The sequence below is a fragment of the Penaeus monodon genome, chromosome 14 (assembly GCF_015228065.2).
Source record: "Penaeus monodon isolate SGIC_2016 chromosome 14, NSTDA_Pmon_1, whole genome shotgun sequence".
Taxonomy (NCBI): domain Eukaryota; kingdom Metazoa; phylum Arthropoda; class Malacostraca; order Decapoda; family Penaeidae; genus Penaeus; species Penaeus monodon.
In genome coordinates, this window is record NC_051399.1 from 27506795 (window position 1) to 27516656 (window position 9862).

The window sequence follows — 9862 nt, forward strand, 5'->3', positions numbered from 1 at the left end:
TTTTTTTTATTTATAAAAATTTGTTATATTAAATAAAAAAAAAAATTAAAATTTTCTTTAAAAAAAACAAAAAAAATTTTTTAATATAATATAATTATATATTATATATATATAATATATATATATATATATATTAATATATAATATATATATAAGTGTGGTCGAGGCCCGGGGGTCTTTTTCTTTATACAAAAAACAAAATTATTTTATATATTCCCACATGGGAATTACGGTTCCCAATTGTGTGAGATATTAAGAATTAAAATCCTCTCGAGAATATAAACCCGAGTCCTATCCACATTCCCAATACCTTTTTCAACTGTCGGCAACAAGCAAATGTATTGATCAGAAAAAACACTAAATTTTTGGGTTGTTCGAGTGCTCTTACTAAAAAACTGTCGAACGACCTGTATCCCAAATGTTCTTTTTCAAGTAGTCGAACTGGGTTTTGGGCTGGCAAAAACTCTCAGCAGATATTAAACCGAGTGTAGGTCCGTCATCCTGGCTATTTGGGAAAATTTTTATTTTTGTGTTTTTATTTTAAAGGGTTGTTTTGATACAAAAAGGAAAATTTTAATGATAGGGGTTTTCCCACGACGCAATGTAATTTGTTAAATTTTTACATTTAACTTCAGGGGTTTTTTCCTGTCACCCCAGCCCAATAAACTAGCTCAATTTCATCCTTTTGCAATTGTATCAATTTGAAACAAAATGGAAAAACGTATATTAAGGGGCTCGCCAATACTGTAGGCCCTGTCTCCTCCATTATCTCCGCAATGTAAAAAACGCAAGCATTCATCACTCGTTGATTTATGCCCAAATCTGCCCATAAACGATTTAGGAGAGATCTGCGAAAAGGAAAGGGAAAATTCAAAAACAAATAAATTAAAACAGAAGCAATCCCCCGTGGACAGAAGATGAATCAGGTACACACACAACGCTGCCAAAACCCAAGACTTTGGGCCCGTTTACTTGGTTCTTATATAGTAATCACCGCAATCCAAGGCAGAACTTTAAAGGCAACAAGCATCATCATCGCCAGTCACCCCAAGCTAGCGAACAGCTCTTCAACAACAGTGTAGGGTTATTGTACCATCACGGTAACAAATATTACAGTCATAGTGTTTAGATAAGATTTAGGTAAAGTGGGGGTTATAAGAGACCTATAAAGTTTTCGTTCACTAAGCAAAGGTACCGCAAGATTTTTTAGACAAAAAAGACAAAGGAATGAGGGAAACGGCGTATGGAAACAGCCCAAACACTTCAGTTATCTGGAGTATTCTTAACATAAAACGCCCCATGAGCTCGGCGACAAAGAAAGAACGACAAGTACAACGAGTACATCGACCTACGTACTAAGATGTGAAGGACGACAGTCTGGCCTAAAAAGTTCACACTCAAAGCGATTATACTATTTATAAAAATGAGCGACCCCTAGACCAATATTTTTGTCTTAGGAGGCCAGTCACCGAGACGGTTTGATTACCTAATTGAGTAGCACTTCAACCCTGGGAAACACGATTAAGATAGAGTCTTGCACGGGGTTATGGAACACGCACACGCATCTGGACTAGCGCGCGCATATAATGAAATAAATACCTGCAACACATACTCTTACAACCACAAATGTGTGTGTGTGTGTGTGTGTGTGTGTGTGTGTGTGTGTGTGTGTGTGTGTGTGTGTGTGTGTGCACTATACATTTACATTACACATTTCACCTTTTAGCTATAGTTCTCTTTCATCTCCTCTCCCCTTCTTTACATTCTCTTCCCTGCTTTCCATGATTTCCAAGATCATGATTTTTTTTTCTAAAAACCTACCCCCAGCTTTCCACCTTTCCTCCTCCTTATTAACCTTATCTGAAAGTCGTTCCAAACACCATGCATTTTTATTTACTGACAGTCTTGTAAAAAAAAAAGCATTTTAAATATTGCACAAAAGACATGCATTGTGGACCCCCGTAGTACAGTGGTAACGCGAACGGCAGGGGATCATCTAATCGCACGGGTTCGAGTTCTGGCTTCTGGTACGAGGTAAGAGAGGCATTCACTCGGGGTAAAAGTCTCCACCAGCCAAGCTAAAAGGAAAGACCTTGACTAAATTCCTTCGACAGGGAACACTGTCCTGGGCCTTTCGTGGAAGTGCGTTACGGAAAACAATGTCAATAAGGTATTGAGATTCGGGCTTTCTTACTTTGGTTATAATAATATATGTATCGGCGTTTCTGTGTTTATCCGCAAAACTTTCCTTGGTGATATAGTGAGAAAATAATACAATTCGGAACAAAAAAAGGAAAAGTATCAACACAAATACACCCATGTGTATTTTATCTTTTGCAAGTCTGCCGGTACTCAACGCAATATGATTTAAAACCATCTCACAGCGCCCATACCAATCGACACCGGAGGAAATGACACATTCATTCTCAAAATACCTCCACCCTTGAGTCAGCGCTATATAACCCTATTTATCACCCTTATGTCGCAATATCAGTTGTTATGTCAACACCTCCTTCCCGAATCCGCCATTTGCTCTCCGTTGACACATGACATCATAAATTGCTTGCATCACCCAGGCATGTCACTTCCCCTCCCCCTATACCGATTATAAACTTCCTTCCTCCCATTCTACCATATTCACCTACTTTTTAATCTGTGAATTTCTAGCTTCGGGTTCTTGTATCCGGAACAGTACCAATGCGAGCGGGGATATGTGTTTCGGACTCAAGAGTCGAAAATGGCGGTTCACGACTTCACACATTGGCGAGTGAAGAAAGGGCTGTACTTCACTTCAAAACACCGGTTTACCACCCACTCCCGTGTTTTTAAGGGCGTCCATCATTCTTCTAAAGAGGACATCACACCTGCCATGCTCATTTCAGCAGAACATGCACTCGTATGGGTAATTTCTTGCAGGTTATTAATTTGATTTCATTACGCAATTTCCCATGTAGATACCATATGTTACGCGCAATGTTCCAAATCAGTATTTAACAACAAATGTTCATAAAAAAAAACAAACGGTATACAACACATCAAAATCATTAATCATTTATCAAAAGACCTCAATCCAAAATTTCTTTACTGATTATAAGGGATTTCACTGATATATTGCACAATATGAAATAGTTTGTACTTATATGAAGCAACCCTTATATAGCTATGTGTGGACGACCATGATCGAGTATTTGATGAAATGAACCACCATTTACTAAAACGTAAAATCACACTTCCGAAACTTTAATACGCACACGCACACGCACACGCACACGCACACGCACACGCACACGCACACGCACACCGCACACGCACACGCACACGCGCACACACACACACACACACACACACACACAAAACACACACACACACACACACACACACACACCACACAAAACACAACACACACACAAACAATATATATTAATATATATATATATATATATATATATATATATGATTGCAATATGTGGGGTGGTTGTGTGTGTGTTAGTCTTTTGGGGCTTGGTGGGGGGGTATGTGGTATATGTGTGGTACATATATATTATTATTCATAATATTTATATACAACATATGGTATATATACAATATGCATCAGATATAAAATTTTATATAGTTTTAAAATAAAATATAATTGTTATAAAAATTATTTTTTATAATTATAATTTTATATTTAAATATTTATATTTTTAATTGTAAATTTTTTATTTTTTTATAATAAATGCAATATTTTTATTAAGATTAAAAATTTATTATTATTATAAAAAGTTTATATTAAAAAATTTAAATTTTTTTAAATGCTATATTTTTAAAAAAATAAATTATATATTTAAAAATGCATTATGGTAAATTTTTATTTATTTATTTATTTTTAAATTTTTTTATTAATAAAATTTTAGGCAATTTTTAAATATTTTATTAAAAATTTATATAAAAAAAATATAACACATAAATCATAATATTTATAAAAAAATTAATCTTTTAATTTTAATATTGATTTATATATATTGAAATATTAAATATTTTATTATATAAATTATATTTAATATATATAAAAAAAAATAAATAAACATTTTATAAATAAAATAATTAAAATTAAATAAAAATAAAAAAAAATGGAAAAAAAATATAAAAAAAATAAAAATGAATAAAAAAAAAACAAAAAAAAAAAAAAAAAAAAAAAAAAAAACAAAAAAATAAGGAAAAAATTAAAAAACAAAAAAATATATATATATATTTAAATTAAAATTTAAAAAATATATTATATATTATATATATATTATATAATATATTTTTATTTTATTTGTGGTTTTTATTTTTTTTTTTTTTTTTTTATTTTTTTATATTTATAATATATATAAATAATTATATAATTATTATATATATAAATTATATATAGGAAATTTTATATTTTAAATATAAAAAAATTTTAATAAATATATAAAAAAAATTAAAAATTCTTTAGATATATAAATATATAATATTAAATTATAAATATATTTAATATATATACAAAAAACACAGATAGATAAATATAATGAAAATATAAGAAAAATAAAAAATATTTTGTTATAATTATAAATTATATATAATATATATTATATATATATCTTTAAATAATTATATATATAAAAATTATATATATATATATAAAAATATATCATATAAAATTATATAATTATATATATTATAAAATTTCTATATATATTTAAATTTTTAAATATATATATTATCTATTATTATATTTAAGATTATTTATATATATATATATATATTTTATATAATAATATAATATTATATATATATAATATATATAAATTTATTTTATAAAAAAATATATATAAAATTTTAAAATTTAAAGGTTATATATTTTATTTTAAAATTCTTTTTTTTAAAATTTTTTAATACAAATAAAATTTTTATAAAATAATAATTTAATTTATCTATATATATAATATAATATATAATAAATATATATAATATAAAAATAATAGTTTTAAAATATATAAAAGATATTATATATTTTATAAATAAAAAAAAAATTATATTTATATTTGATTATATATATAAAAGGTAAATAGTTTATAATATTATTAATATATATATATATATAATATTATTTTATTATTTATATATTTATATATTAAATTTAATATATCTTAATATCATTTTTTTTTATAAATAAAATTTTTTTATAATTATATATTATTAATATATATATTATTATATATTATTTTATGCATTAAAAATATATAAAAAAAAAAAAAATTATTTGTATATATTCATATAATTTTTAAAAAATAAATGGTTTTCTATATAATATTAAAAAATATATGTAATATATTTAATAAATAATAAAATATATAAATTATATATTTAATAATTTTTTTTAAAAATAAAATTATATTTTCTATTTTAAAAATTAAAAAATTTAATTTTAAAATGTTTAAAAAATTTTATTTTGTTATTTTTGCATATATAAAAAATTAAAATATTTTAATATATATATTTAAAATAAAAATTATTTTTATAAATCAAAAATTTATATTTTAAATATAATTTATTATATTATAATATAAAAAAATATGATATTTTGAAATTTTAAATATAATTAAAATATTTATTTTAATTATTATAAAATAAAAATATATATTATTATCAAAAAATTAATATAAATATATATAAAAATATCAATAATTGAAAAATATTATTATATTAATGTTTTAAAATAATATTATATATTTAAAATATTTTTTAAAATTTTATATTATATATATAAAAATTTAAAATTATTTAAAATTATTATTTCTTTTAATATTTTTTTTTTTTAAAATATTTTTATATTTTAAAAATTTATGATATGTGATATATTTATATAAAAAAAATATTTTTATAATCATATATATATATATAAATTTTATATATAATATTAAAATATATAAATATAGAAACCCCACAATACACACATCCCACACCCCCCCCCCCAAAAAAAAAGACATACACACACACACAAACACAAAATTTTGCAATCATATATATTTTAATTTTATATATATATATATAAAAATTATATATTTTGTTTGGTGTTGTGTTTGGTGTGTGTGTGTGTTGTGTGGTGGTGTGTGGTGGTGGGGGTGTTTGTGTGTTTTGTGTGTGTGTGGGTTTGGTGCTGTGCGTGTGCGTGTGCTGTGCGTGTGGTGTGGTGTGCGTGTGCGTGGGTGTGCTTGGTATTAAAGTTCGGAGTGTGTTTTTACTTTTAGTAAAGGGGTTTCTTTCATCAAAACCGATCATGGTCGTCCAACAGCTTTTTAAAGGGTTGTTTCATTAAGTACAAACTATTTCATATGTGCAAATATCAGGAAACCCCTTTATAATCGTAAGAAATTTTGGGTTTAGGTCTTTTTTAAAAAAAAATGATTTGATTGTTGTTTAAACCCTTTTTTTTTTTTATGAAATTTTTTGTTAAAAACGATTTTGGAACATTGCGCGTAACATATGGATCTAATGGGAATTGCTAATGAAATCAAATTAATAACCTGCAAAAAAATTACCCTACGAGTGCTGTTCGCTGAAATGAGATGGCATTTTTATGTCCTCTTTGAAAATATGGACGCCCTTAAAACACGGGAGTGGGGGGTAAAAAGGGTTTTTTTAAGTGAAGTAAGCCCCTTTTTTCACTCGCCCGGGGTGAAATCGGAACCGCCATTTTCGACTCTTGATCCCAAACACATATCCCGCTCGCATTTTGGGACTTTTCCGGATACAAGAACCCCAACTAGAAAAATTCACAGATTAAAAAAAGGGGGGGAAATTTGGGAGAATGGGAGGAAGGAAGTTATAACGGTATAGGGGGAGGGGGGAAAGGGCATGCCTGGGTGATCAAGCAATTATGATGTCATGTGCAACGGAGGAAATGCGGATTCGGGAAGGGGTGTGACATAAAAATGATATTCACATAAGGGGGGTAAATAGGGTTATATAGCGGACTCAAGGGGGAGGTTTTTTTTGGAAGAATTGTCATTTCCCCCGGGGTCGATTTGGGATGGGCGCTGTGAGATGGTTTTTTTTTAAAATTTTGGTTGATACGGGAGACTTGCAAAAAATAAAATAACATGGGTGTTTTGTGTTGATATTTTTCCCTTTTTTTTTTCCAATTTTATTTTTTTTCACTATTCACAAGGAAAATTTTGCGGATAAACACAGAAACCCCATACATAATTATTTAAACCAAAAAAAAAACCCCAACTCAAAACCTTTTTTGACATTGTTTTTTCCCTAACGCACTTCCACGAAAGGCCCAGGGAAAATGTTCCCGTCGAAAAGGGTTTTAGTCAAGGTCTTTCCTTTTAGTGGCTGGGGGAGCTTTACCCCCAGTGAATGCCTCTTTACCCCGTACCCGAAGCCAGAACTCGAACCCCTGCGATTAATTTCCCCCCCCGTTCGCGTTACCCTGTACTACGGGGGCCACAATGCATGTCTTTTTTGGCAAATTTAAAATGCTTTTTTTTTTTTAAAGATGCAGTAAATAAAAATGCATGGTGTTTGGAACGACTTTCAGATAAGGTTAATAAGGAGGAGGAAAGGTGGAAAGCTGGGTGTAGGTTTTTAGAAAAAATCATGATCATTTGGGAAAATCATGAAGCAGGGAAAAGAATTAAAAAGGGGGGGAAAGGGATGAAAGAGAACTATAGCTAAAAGGTGAAATGTGTAATGTAAATGTATAGTGCACACACACACACACACACACACACACACACACACACACACACACACACACACACACACACACATTTGTGGTTGTAAGAGTATGTGTTGCAGGTATTTATTTCATTATATGCGCGCGCTAGTCCAGATGCGTGTGCGTGTTCCATAACCCCGTGCAAGACTCCTATCTTGTAAGTCGTGATTCCATGGTTGAAGTTGCTACTCAAATTAGCGTAATCAAAACCGTCTCGGTGGACTGGGCCTCCCTAAAGACAAAAATATTGGTCTATGGGTCCGCTCATTTTTATAAATAGTATAATCGCTTTTGAGGTGATGAACTTGTTAGGCCAGACTGGTCGTCCTTCAACATCTTAGTATCGTAGGTCGATGTACTCGTTGTACTTGTCGTTCTTTCTTTGTCGCCGAGCTCATGGGGCGTTTTATGTTAAGGAATACTCCAGATAACTGAAGTGTTTGGGCTGTTTCCATACGCCGCTTGCTCATTCCTTTGTCTTTTTGTCTAAGAAATCTTGCGGTACCTTTGCTTAGTGAATCGAAAACTTTATAGGTCTCTTATAATCCCACGTTACCTAAATCTTATCTAAACACAATGACTGTAATATTTGTTACCGTGATGGTACAATAACCCTACACTGTTGTTGAAGAGCTGTTCGCTAGCTTGTGGTGACTGGCGATGATGGATGCTTGTTGCCATTAAGTTCTGCCTTGTGATTGCGGTGATTACTATAGTAAGAACCAAGTAAACGGGCCCAAAGTCTTCGGTTTTAGGCAGCGTTGTGTGTGTACCTGATTCATCTTCTGTCCACGGGGGATTGCTTCTGTTTAATTTATAGCTTGTTCTGAATTTCCTTCTCTTTTCGCGAGATCTCTCCTAAATCGTTTATGGTGCAGATTGGTCATAAATCAACGAGTGAATGAATGCTTGCGTTCCTTACATTGTCGGAGATAATGGAGGGAAGACAGTGACCTACAGTATTGGCGAGCCATTAATATACGTTTGCCATCTGTGTTTCTAACATTAGATACTAGATTGCAAAAGGATGAAATTGAGCTAGTTTATTGTCTGGGATGACAGGAAAACCTCTGAAGTTAAATGTAAAATATTCAACATAATTACATTGCGTCGTGGTAACCTCTATCATTAAATTTCCTTATTGTATCAAACAACAACCGTTAAGAATAATAACGACAAAAATAAATTCTCGAAATAGCCAGGATGTATCGGACCTACACATCGGTTTAATATCTGCTGAGAGTTCTTGCTCAGCCAACACCAGTGTCGACTACTTGAAGAAGAACATGTGCATACAGGTCGTTCGACAGTTTTTAGTAAGCAGACACTCGATACGAACCAAAATTGTAGTGTTTACTGATCATATACATTTGCTTGTTGACGCGAGCAGTTGAAAATATGGTACTTGGGAATGTGGATAGGACTCGGTTGATATTCTCGGAGAGGATTGTAATTCATTATATATCTCACACAATTGGAAGCCGATAATTCCCGATCGTGGCAGATATATGATAAAATAATTTTGTTTATGTATATAGAACTAGACCACCGGCCTCCGACCACACATTATATATATATATATATATATATATATATATATATATATATATTATATATATATATATATATATTATATAATATATATATATATAGATAATATATATATATATATATATATATATATCACACACACACACACAGTGTGTGTGTGTGTGTGTGTATGTGTGTGCGCATGCGCGAGTGCACACGCAAATCGCCGTATGCGAGTGTGTGTGTGTGTGTGTGTATTTACATATACACAATGTATATATAACATATATAAAATATATAGGTAATATATATATTTGTATATATGTTGAGAATATGTATATATGTACATATAAACACACATACATATATATATATAATATATATATATATATATATATATACACACACACGCACATGCCACACACAAAACACACACACACACACACAACACACCACACACCACACACACACACACACACACCCACACACACACACACACACACACAACCACACACACACACACACACACACACACACACACCACAACACACCACACCACAACACACACACACCACACACCCACACACACACACACAC